Genomic DNA, 12,401 nt, shown 5'->3' with positions numbered 1-12,401 from the left:
GGCCATGAAACTCAGCCACGGTCCGGTGGTGGCTTGTGCTGTTGGTACCTATAGCAGTGCCAGAAGTACGATTATGGCAAACTTTAACCTAAAATAGAATAAAAACTACTGAGGCTAGAGGGCTGCAATTTGCTATGGTTTGATGAGTGGAGGTTGGATGATCAACATACCAATTTGCAGCCCTCTAGCCTCAGTAGTTTTTAAGACCTGAGGGCGGACAGAAAAAGTGCGGACGGACAGACAACGCCATCTCAATAGTTTTCTTTTACAGAAAACTAAAATTAAACAAGAATGAAGTTAAGACACAAATGAATCAGGAAAATACAAAAGTTGAAGAGAGAAACGTGACCAGAACAAATTTAACGCCTCAAAAAATTAACAGAAGGATAAAATAATACTGAATGTTCAATAACGGGACGAGTTGCTTGATACTTAAGTGTTTCAGTAACGCCTCAGAAAACGGACAGAAAAGAATACTGATTGTTAGAATACTGATTGTTTAAGAATGGGATTGTTGTTTGATACTTGATATATCAGTGAAAAAGAGAGAGGTTTCATTAGCGGATTGTTCTCTAACTCCAAATTCCTCTTATGAAAATTTACACGTACAATTGTCAGCAGGATCCTTGATATTGGAAAATTCCTCACCCCAAGTACGGCCTGTCCCCAGTATGGAAATGGATTAGCGCTTTCAGCATTCTTTTGGTGTAGCAGAGATAAATCACAAGAATACATCTTGGTCAAATGCATTTATGAACGACCAAAGAACGCTTGACAGTAAGACCAGTGTCTCTGACTTTGAAAAGAGAGACCACTGTTCTCTGAGTACTATAAAAGTTTCTTATTTTCTTTTAGAGTACTTGAAAACATGGCATCCCTCACGTAAGGCAAAGAAACATAAGAATCTGGTTTAGATGCAACAGCCATAGGAATTACAGGCTGAAACGTATTAAGAAGTTTCTTAAGATATTTGTCAAATGACCATTTTTCGATAGTAAGCCTCACAATTCAAACAGTACACCAGAGGAGGGAGAAAAGGTCCGGTGCTATAGTGCAACAACACTAAGTTTAAAAGAAAAAACTGAATGGTAAAAATAAGAGCAGAGACAAGTATAAATTCGTTTATAAGAGACAGAAGTGGAAAAGTGTTGGTCGGAACGAATGATTAAAAAAAAAAAAAAAGAGCAAGCTAATGGCCGTTTCATAATCCATAGTAAATTTACTGTGAGGGTGGTGATCATTGCGAAACTAAAATTCATTCAGCAGTGGCCTTGGTTCGAGAAAAATATGCGGGAATCATCGAAACACCTTTTGCACTAGGAAACAATTCATAGAGGGTGGAAAGTCAGATGGAAGAAAAAGAATATGAACGGAGGTACGGTAAAATATATGAGGCATCCTGAAAGTATTTCTTAAAACTGGATCAGCAAAGTGCAACTCACGTGGTGCACTGTAGGCACTACTTAATTGTCTCTGCAGCGTCCCTTCGGCCCCTAGTTGCAACAGCTCTTATTTCTTTTACCGTACCTCCGTTCATATTCTTTTTCTTCCATCTGACTTTCCACCCTCTATAAATTGTTTCCTAGTGCAACTGGGAGGTTTTCCTCCTGTTACACCTTCAAACCCTTCTTACTTTCAATTTCCCTTTCAGCGGTGATTGACCTCATAGGTCCCAAAGCTTGGCCTCTGTCCTAAATTCTATATTCTATTGTCTATTCCGGATCAGCAAAGGAGATTCTAAGGAGATGCCGTAAGTCTTAAAAAAAAAAATAATATGCTTTTCCATCAGATGAAGAGTCCGCGTCCAGTCCTGAGAGACTGAACCTCTAACAATCACAGTCGACTTTGAAAGGCTCTATTTCTTGAAAAGCTTGTATGTAATATTTTGCTAAATCATAATATATTATTTTTAACTACAAGGTACTTGGTCATACCACTTCGTTCCTTTCGTAAATTTTAAATTTCATCCATTCCATATCGCAGCTAACTCATGCCTGTCGTGTGTGCATGTGTGTGTGTGCGTGCGATAATTCTACCCAGCACAATTAAAACCAAACTGGTTGACTGGTATGCTAAAAATCACTGCTGTCTGCAACGGAAAAACGGCAAATCTAATTGTACAATAAATCAATGAACGAGAAAATCATCAGGAACCGAGACGGAAGGGTCGTCCAATTAATATATCTTAATTTAAAAGGAAATCCTTCCCTTGAAATTTGTCCGGAAAGAGAAAAATAAAATAAAACGTGTAATTGGTCGGGTGAGAGACTATATAGTCCTGGCAGAAAGAGCAAGTAAGAGGCCGCGCTCACTTCTGTTCATTTCGCATCGGGCAGAATCAAAAGACTTCGCTCGGAAGTTTTCCCGACTCGCGGAAGGATCGAGATGATGGTGATGACGACGATAATAAGCATTTGTATTCGAAGCTCGTCATTCTCGTCTCGGAGATTTTTCCCGCGGAGCATTTAAGCATTGACCCGACTGAGCGGGCTTTTTGTGGGCGGGGCATCGCAATTGATTCCGCTGAACAATGTCTGCTTGGGTGCAAATCACCATAGGAACACGGCAGGGAGAGAGAGAGAGAGAGAGAGAGAGAGAGAGAGAGAGAGAGAGAGAGAGAGAGAGAGAGAGAGAGAGCTGAGATTTAATCCTTTAACCCTCAATCACTCAAATATTGCCTGATGTCTGCAGTGGTAATTTGTATCAAAGAAAGGAAAAAAAATAGTGCAAATAGTGAAAAAATAGTGCAAATGGTGAAAAAATAGTGCAAATAGTGGGAAGGCAGAGCATTCGAGACAATAATCAGCCCCCAAGACTGCACATTCTTCAAAACAACAATAAAATTATTGAAAATAATTACGATAACTCTCCAACAGTAATCAGTCAAAATTAAACGTATGTTCTTTATCACAAAGCTGGTTGAACATAAAAATAAATATATATATTTCCTCTTTCTTTTAACTGGAAAAAAATTTATTCTCCTTATTACGATTTAATTCTGTTGCCGCCACACTGAAGACGTAAGCATCCACAGTTTCTTAAAAAGTACTTCCGAACGAAAGCAACCAGCACACCAGCAGTGACTGAATGAATAAATGAAAATTCAAGAGTGAGCAAGCTGGCATGACCAATATGTGTCATAACGGCGTTGAAAAAATCGCCTCCAGCAATCGACCCGAATTTTCAAATTCCACTTTCCCCTATCCAGTTTCCAAATAAAAAAAAAATGGGGGGGGGAGAGGGGGGTTTCCTAAAACAATCTGCGACGCTTAAATGAAAATCTTTAAAACGTCTTATCTGAGAGAAACGAAAATCCCAAAAGCAGCGCGGCTAAAAGCGCGAAACGAGAAAAAAAGAGCAACGGGGAAAAAAAAGGTGAGGTGAGCCTAGCAACAGCAGCGCGTAAGAGGGTAATATTCAACCCCGCTCGTGCCCTGTTTCTAAAAGCACGAACCTTCCTAACACACGCACACAAACGCACACGCAACAACAACCACAACAGCAGCAGCAGCAGCAGCAACAACAACAGCAACGAGTCAAAAACGTTTCCCCCAATTAGCAATTAAATAAAACGTAAAATTTGACGCTGTAACGCATACAAATGAGTGTACTGCAAAGGCCGTGCAAATTCAGAAGTTTACTTACCCTCCAAAACGCAGTAATTAGAGACGGAAAGAGAGAGAGAGAGAGAGAGAGAAAGAGAGGACAGGCTTTTCAAATAATTTCGCATCAAAGAAATAATATTGGCTATCCTCGTATAAGCAAAAGTTGAAGCGAGGGGATGGGTGGTGGATGGAAGGTGACGTCGGGTGGCCCCTCCTCGATGGAGGAGAATCAGGGGGTAGCAACCGCGGCTGAGGCAGTTACTGCACGAGACATGAGGGGAGGGTCTGGATGGAGGGAGCTTCGGCTGGGAGGAGGCGGCGGCGGGGGTGGGGGGGATGGTGAAGGGGAGGAGCCGAGGTGGACGGGCGGGCGAAGGGGTCTGGCTGGGATGGCGAGGAGCCGGGAGGGGGTGGGAGTGCGTAAAAGCGGAGGTGGAGGAAAGCACAACTCAGATCATATGCAGTGTTCGTTTGGGATGAATACGGAGGTGGTGGTGTTGTGCGCTCGGCCTGCAACACACTCGCACGCTTCTTGGCCTGCAACACGACTGGCTTTCTCTCGGCCATGTGTGTCCCGGTGGTTAGTGAAAAGCTCATTCTTAGACGTTCTACTCTTTGCTGTTGTTCTTAGATATTCCCACAAGATTCAAATGCACTCACTGTATATAGTTTATATGTACATGTAGACTAACCTTATTGACTTATCACGGTTATGAACTAGTGTAGTTTGTGATATATTAAGTGTACTCCTAACTAGTGTGTTTGTCTATATATCCAAGACTTTTCATTAAGTTCAAGTAATTGTTGCATTGCACACATCAACTCTGCAGTAAGGTAAGTTCACAAACTAGTTGCAGTTTTAATAATACGATTGTTATTCCTCTACTAATTACAAAATAGCTATGCATGTATGCATTTGTATTTTGAAATATATATATATATGTATATATATGTATATATATATATATATATATATATATATATATATATATATATATATATATATATATATAGATTAGATAATAGAAGAACGTACATCCTTAACGATATGCTTTTAATATGTATATAGATGTATTATATATACAGGATGCACACAAGTGCCATATTTTATATATATATATATATATATATATATATATATATATATATATATATATATATATATATGTATGTATGTATGTATGTATGTATATTTACTTACAGTACATAAAACCATTGGTGTTAACAATATATCACTTCTTAAAGATACTTTTCTTCGAGGTTTACATGTTTATAAATATATTACATATTACGTTCAGTAATATATATATATATATATATATATTATATATATATATATATATATATATATATATATATATATATATATATATATATATATATATATATATATATATATATATATATATATATGTGTGTGTGTGTGTGTGTGTGTATGTGTGTGTGTGTGTGCATAATATGCATGAAGTACAAACTTTTAAAATTGTCCTTGAAAAGCCTTCATTCTTTAATAGCGAACTTCTATAAAAATTATTTCTTACCGTCGCAAATGATGCAACATTGCTTTAACATCCACTATAGAATCCCATTAGTAAGCAACGCATAGTCGAGCCTAAAATCGGAATTTCTTTTAGTTATTGTCAAAACCAATCGTGTTGATGGATTTACAATCAAAATGTCTGCCATGATTAAAAACTCGACAAGGAATTAAAAAAAAAAAAAAAAAACGGAATTAAATCTGAATATTAATTATTCGTCGTGAATTCGGCGGCGTCGTCGGGACCGCTCTTCTGCTCTCTCACGTCTTGAATGTCGTTGTTGTTATTGGCAAACATTGATATTTGACACTTCTTGAATGTCGTTGTTATTATTGATATTTGATGTTTTGTTATTAATATCTCATGTCCGAACTGTATAATAACTAACAGCATTTCATAAACCCTATTATTAAAAGTCTTTTACCAACGCATTAACCTCCCAATAATTTTTATGAATGAATCAGTTTTCTCCTTCTGCCGTGGGACGAAAAGAAAAAAGCAAAAGAAAAGAAAAAAGCAAAAAAAAAAAAAAAAGATAAAATGGAAAATTTACCGAGTGAATTAACAATTGGGGTGTAGACGTAGATAGCCCTACTTTTTCGGTGACGTTGTCGAAGTACAACTTTTAGTTGTTTCAAGTAGACATTTCAAAATTAATTTCATTTCAATTTTGACTTCTCAAACGCTATTTTTTTTTCTTCATGGCTTTGGTCGGTCACTGTTGCGTTTAATAAAAGTCGCCAAAATGGATTGTTGATGGAATTATATTGATTGAATCGTGGATATTTTCCCTTATAAGCTATCAACGTTAAATTAAAAAAAATCAAAGTCATCTCCCATCTTGTTGATATCGGTATACCAGTCCTTTCCCTCTGTCCATTTGAATTCCGTAAGGATAAATACAAATTTCTTTGTGCTTAACGAATCTAGCACGAATTCCAAATCAATCGATGGATTAATGAATCTGCAACTCCTGACATGAAAGGTTTTTGATCCAATCTCTGCGAGATTACGTCATTCGGATTCACTAAGTCGGCCTCACTTCTCTTAGAAACTCTACAAAATTAGTATTTTAAGAAAGGTGGTAAAATACGTTATCTATTCCAGTGTGTCATAGGAAGACTTTTTCATGGTCAAAGTAAACAAGTCCACAGAGAGAGAGAGAGAGAGAGAGAGAGAGAGAGAGAGAGAGAGAGAGAGAGAGAGAGAGAGATTTAATGTGAAAAAAATTTTAAATGCTGGGTTTTCCCTTTGAAGGACAACCTCTTCTCTGAAGTATATATATATATATATATATATATATATATATATATATATATATATATATATATATATATATATATTATGTACATATATATATTAATTGATGTACAGCAAACGTAGAATCAGGAGAGATTGATTTTTCTGCCACGAGGTGTCTAGCCAAAGTAAAGCAATTACATAACATTTTTCGATCAAGGCACCTCAAAAAAATTAGGATATGTCTTTTAAAAGAGGTTCATCCGACCCGGAGATTGGCTCCAACAAACATATTATTAATGAAATTGATTCTGAAACGCCGCACTTATCGCTCGTAAGCTCGTAAAACGCCCTCGAAACCTAGAATGGTATTTTTAAATTGATATGCACAGGTCTTGTGGACGGAAATACGTGGATATGCAAATGACCTTAAACACAAAATCAAAGTAACGGCCCCGAATTTTTCGTCAATCATTTTTTTCCTATCGGCATAGTTCCACTTCTTTCTCTCAACTTCTTGACATTTTTGTTTTGTATCTGCCATTTTTTTTCGGGCAACTTATTCAGCAGAAGCTAGCTATTTCAGTCCTTAGTTTCCTATTAGACCTGGTCCGTAAGAATGTGCGGATATTTTCAATAATGAATGACATAAATTTCTCCTTTTCAGTGCAAATGTAGACAGACGTTCTCGTAAAACCCTCGGGAGTAATATATTTGGAATAGCAAAGTATTAGAACATATTTTAAATTCTGACTCATGAAAGATTGATATGTATTAACAACACAATTCAAAATACCAGTTAGGCTACAGAACTTTTTAAGTCGTTTTCTTTTGAGGCAGAGCAACTTTATCAAAATTTACAAAGTATCAGGCGTGGAAATTTTGTAACTATAAGATATGATAAAACAAAAAATGCCCTCAGTGATTAGAGAGGGCAACTAACCTCTGTTATCAATAAATCTATAAGTAGCTTAGATTATATAACCATAAACCTCCGATATAAATAAACCCGTAAGTAGCTAGGCCTATAATACCGTAGGATGTTAGCGCCGTCAGTGCACCGCGTGGCATTACTTAAGGTTCTTTGCGGCGTCCTTTCCTTAGGCCCCTAGCGGCACCCCCTTTCATTCCTTTTACCGTACCTCCGTTCATATTCCGTGTCCTCCTTCCAGCAATCCACCCTCTCCTAACAATCATTTCATAACGCAACTGGGAGGTTTCCTCCTGATACACCTTCGAAACCTTTCTACTCTCAATTTCCCTTTCAGCGGCGAATGACCACACAGGTCCCAGTGGATGGCCTTTGGCCTAAAAAATGCAGTTTTTCTTACGGAAATATTCCCGTAAGTGTTCGCTTCTTCCGCGTAATGCCAATTACGTTCCGGGCAGCTCCAGGGAAGCACCGACGCGACTCACGGGGAAAAAAACAACCCAGATGTTGGGAGTGAAAGAAAAATTGAAAATAAAAGTAGTTTTTTTTTTTTTTTTTTTTTTTAGTAGTTGATTGGCTGGGTAATATGCACTCTGGTGAATTCGACTAGATTTTTTTTTTTTTTTCAGATACTGAATATCACCGCTGTTACTGATAATCGATGAATAAATCTGACTTTCGTGTTACATATATACATACATACATACATAGATACAAGTATATATATATATATATATATATATATATATATATATATATATATATATATATATATATATATATATATATATATATATATATAAGAGAGAGAGAGAGAGAGAGAGAGAGAGAGAGAGAGAGAGAGAGAGAGAGTGTTTTACAGAATCAATTTATAGGGCACTAGTGATTATACAGTATAAAATAAATTTTCAGTGCACCTGCATAATTTTTATTGGTACGTAACGGTTCGATTACTAAGAAGCACCCATCTGCCGTCGAGCGCGTTTAAGCTTAGTGACATCTCTCTTCGGTGGCCCTCTAAAAAAACCAATCTTCAGGTTAGGCTACCCATTATGGCGTGATTATTTTAAGGCTGAATAGTTGAAGACATGACGAGGTTGAGTTAGTCGAGTTAGTTGAGAACAGAAACTCCTAGAAATTATTATAAAAAAATTATTTTGTCAAAAATAAAATCTCAGAGAAATATGAATTAAATGTGATATAAACTGCCCATCACTCAACACTAAAGCATGAAGAGACAAATAAAAGGCATTTCGTAGTTGTTGGTTAGGAATATATTGATTGTATGGTGTTTGTAAAGCTGTTTCTCATGCTGAGATGCTCATTTTTGTGTGTCATTTTCAGACAGGAATAGTTGTCAAGTATCTCAGTATACAATGAAAAGCAAAATGACAGATAAGAAGTTGACGAAGCGAAAAACAATAATTCCTATTCCTGCCGCATGAAAAAATTGTCACGACTAAAATGATATACATATATTAAATTATATATATATATATATATATATATATATATATATATATATATATATATATATATATATATATATATATATATATACGTCACAAAACCTCAACAGTACCTAAGTTAAATTTTTACGCCAAATTTCCCTTTTCACACGATGACTCTTTCAGAAAACGATTTATGCAAATTATCCACAAGCATTATGGTGCGATTAATTTAAAATTAATTCCCAAAAAAATCCTCTGACAATAGGTTCGTTTTTTAACTGCAAGGCTCGATTAAGCCCCTTTTTTATCCTCTAACGTGGTGTATAAATATACTTGCCCTAAGTGTAACTCTGGGACATATGTCGGATCCACGAGGAGGTTACTGAGGGTCAGAATCGACTCCCATCGGGGAATAAGTTTTCGTACCGGTTGCAGGCTCTCCAATCCAGAACATTCTAATATCAGAGCTCATTCTAAAATCTGCAAAACCCATATTGAAAGAAATGACTTCAGCATAATGGGCCAAACAGCAAATCCTCTCGAATTGCCAATACTTGAGTCATTGTTTGTCAAGCAACTAGTCCCCCAGTTAAATACCCAAACCTCCTCTACACAACTGTACCTGAGTTAACTCTGTCTATAACCATTCTGTCGTTTTCTCTCTCCACCTAAGGTTGGTTAGCGGTTTATTGTTCTGTGTTATTTTTAGTTGTATTGTATTGTAGTTGGTGAATTTTATTTTTAATTTTTTCTTATGATTTTTAAAGCTTTTACAGTAACTTTTTCAGTAATCTGTTCATTATTCAACAGATCCCTGAAGATGTAATAGAGAAATTATTACGAAACGTTGGGAATAAAGAAACATGTTAGAGTTAACTGGTTTCCCTGGTCCACCCTCACACTGATGTGCCCTGCTGGTCGTCGCCTATCCTTGCTTTTGATATATATATATATATATATATATATATATATATATATATATATATATATATATTCTATGCATATATATTTATATAAATATATATATATATATATATATATATATATATATATATATATATATATATATATATATACAAAACGGTCAAGCAGCAAATGCACAATCAGGAGATCCATAAGACAAGAAGTCTTTAAAGTTCTTTATTTAGAAACGTTTCGTGCAATCCTTTGCACATCATCAGTCTGCAATAAATTATAAAGATCAGTTAAAACTAAAGTTAAAATAACAATTATTATACCGACAGTAAAATTTTTTTTATAAAATTAACATAAAAGCAGAAAAATTTTACAAAAAAAAAATAAAATAAAATAAATGAATAAATATATTAAAATTCATCAAGTTTGTTAAGGAAATTTAACTACCTTACAGTACAACGCAAGAGGGAAGAATGGCCTGAAGAAACGTCAATGCCCAGACAACACCTTAAGCGAGAGAGAGAGAGAAACCCTAATTTGAATAGTAACCCTTCTGCGGTTTATCTCTCTCTCGCTTAAGGTGTTGTCTGGGCACTGACGTTTCTTCAGGCCATTCTTCCCTCTTGCGTTGTACTGTAAGGTAGTTAAATTTCCTTAACAAACTTGATGAATTTTAATATATTTATTTATTTATTTTATTTTATTTTATTTTTTTGTAAAATTTTTCTGCTTTTATGTTAACTTTATAAAAAAATTTTACTGTCGGTATAATAACTGTTATTTTAACTTTAGTTTTAACTGCTCTTTATAATTTATTGCAGACTGATGATGTGCAAAGGATTGCACGAAACGTTTCCGAATAAAGAACTTTGAAGACTTTTTGTCTTATGGATCTCCTGATTGTATGTATGTATGTATGTATATATATATATATATATATATATATATATATATATATATATATATATATATATATATATATGTGTGTGTGTGTGTGTGTGTGTGGATATCAATATCATGCACTACAAAATCCTAATAAATTGATTTCTAACGATATACGCAGTTTATTGCTACCCACACCGCCATTGTCTATTAGAACAGGTTGCCGTCATTTTTTGGGTTGCAGTACACGTATGTTATGCTAAAAATGAGCGTTATTGCTGTACCGTTTATTATCGCTATCACTCATTATGTCAAGCCAGCGGATCGCATTTCTCTTTGCCCACCTTTTTCCCCCACAATGTCCGACATTCCGGAAGCACTGAGCTCGAGTAGGTCATGTACAATACATGAGATACCGCGCTGTTATTTCTGTTCGGGCGAAATGTCCGAAAACACGATACAACTGCCTGCTACTAAAAATAATAGTATTTTCAAGGCTTTTGATTCGTGGTAAAGTACATAGTTAGTGTGGGGGATTGTTAGAATCGCCTTTAGACATTATAATGTGATTGTTGTACTTCATGGAACTAGTTAAAGTTAATGTCTGGGGAATTACAGACAGGTTTTTCTGATTTTTTTTTTTTTTTGTCTGTAAAAAGCCTGACTGACTGGCTGGCAGAAATACAACTGATGGCACAATAAAGACTATGGTTTTTTTTTTTGTATTTAATCTTGATTTATAATTAGGGTTAAGCTGAACAGGCGCGCAATTGTATTTCTAACAATTTGTCAAGATGAAGTCCTCAATAAGATGGTCATATTCACACTCATCTTCGAAGAACTCAACTGTTCTTCATAGCCTTCGTTAAGTATATCTTAGTTTAACCAGACCACTGAGCTGATAAACAGCTCTCCTATTACAGAATATACTAAAGCAGTCAATGGTATGAATGAAAAACCATAACTTTTCCCAGCAATATCTTTTTCACATCGCACGAATTTGTTTGGTCTCGTAGACATCACTTTTTTTTATTCAGTGGATTTTCTCATAATCCCAAGATTTCGTTGTTTCTGCTCTCCTGTTCAGCTTCCCCGCACAGAAATTCAAAAAAATGACAAGGACAAGAATTGCTCGGAAGGGAAACGGGACCTTCTCTTCTATATCATTCTTGTCGTTACAATTTCTAGAATTTTTGTGCGAGGAAGCTGGGAAGGAAAGTCCCACTATAAAGGAGTTTTTTTGTGAAGTGAAAAATTGATTGGATAAGAAAGTGCTGTAAATTATAGGAAATAAAATCTTCGCGCGTGACGGAAAAGATGTCGCTCTGAAATAAACCCATGTTCAACGTATTTCTAAAAAAACATATCAATATTGAATACGTGAGGAAAGAGTCTTATTTGCCATAATAGTCTGTAATGTAGCGACGCCAACGTCATGAGTTTACATGTCAGTCAGCCAAGTTCTTTTCGGCAGTCCATGTAATTTGCCAGGCATTAATTTTAACCAGTCCTACACGATTCGAAAATTTATATTTTTCCTCTCCATAATTCCAACATTTCCCTACGCAGGTTAGAAACGCCTCTTCAGCCAAGTGCCTGTCGTGACCGCTCAGCATTCCGTTTCTGAGAGGAAAAAAGTAAAAAATATTTGTATAGCTATACACACAAATTCATATATGTATTATAGGCTATATATTATATAACTAAGTATATATATACACACACTATATATATATATATATATATATATATATATATATATATATATATATATATATATATATATATATATATATATATATATATATATATATATATATATATATAATATATATATATA

The 12,401-nt window shown here is 35.4% G+C and overlaps 2 protein-coding genes across 3 annotated transcripts in view; one reads left to right on the top strand and one right to left on the bottom strand.

Annotated features, from left to right (window-relative positions):
• The window catches only part of Nadk2 (NAD kinase 2, mitochondrial), a 191,042-nt gene that overhangs the window by 75,935 nt on the left and 102,706 nt on the right, over window positions 1–12,401 (bottom strand). The window lies entirely within an intron of this gene.
• Window positions 4,055–12,401, top strand: part of LOC136848827 (uncharacterized) — a 318,864-nt gene continuing 310,517 nt past the window's right edge. The window contains exon 1 of one of the 2 annotated variants that reach the window (XM_067121566.1): window positions 4,055–4,439. The gene's annotated coding sequence lies outside the window, so the exon portion shown is untranslated. The remainder of the gene's footprint in view (window positions 4,440–12,401) is intronic. The other variant, XM_067121567.1, reaches the window with a different exon arrangement.

Source organism: Macrobrachium rosenbergii, chromosome 19 (genome assembly GCF_040412425.1).
Source record: "Macrobrachium rosenbergii isolate ZJJX-2024 chromosome 19, ASM4041242v1, whole genome shotgun sequence".
Classification (NCBI taxonomy): domain Eukaryota; kingdom Metazoa; phylum Arthropoda; class Malacostraca; order Decapoda; family Palaemonidae; genus Macrobrachium; species Macrobrachium rosenbergii.
Note: the sequence above shows the minus strand (reverse complement) of the source record. Positions and strands in the feature narration are given on the sequence as shown.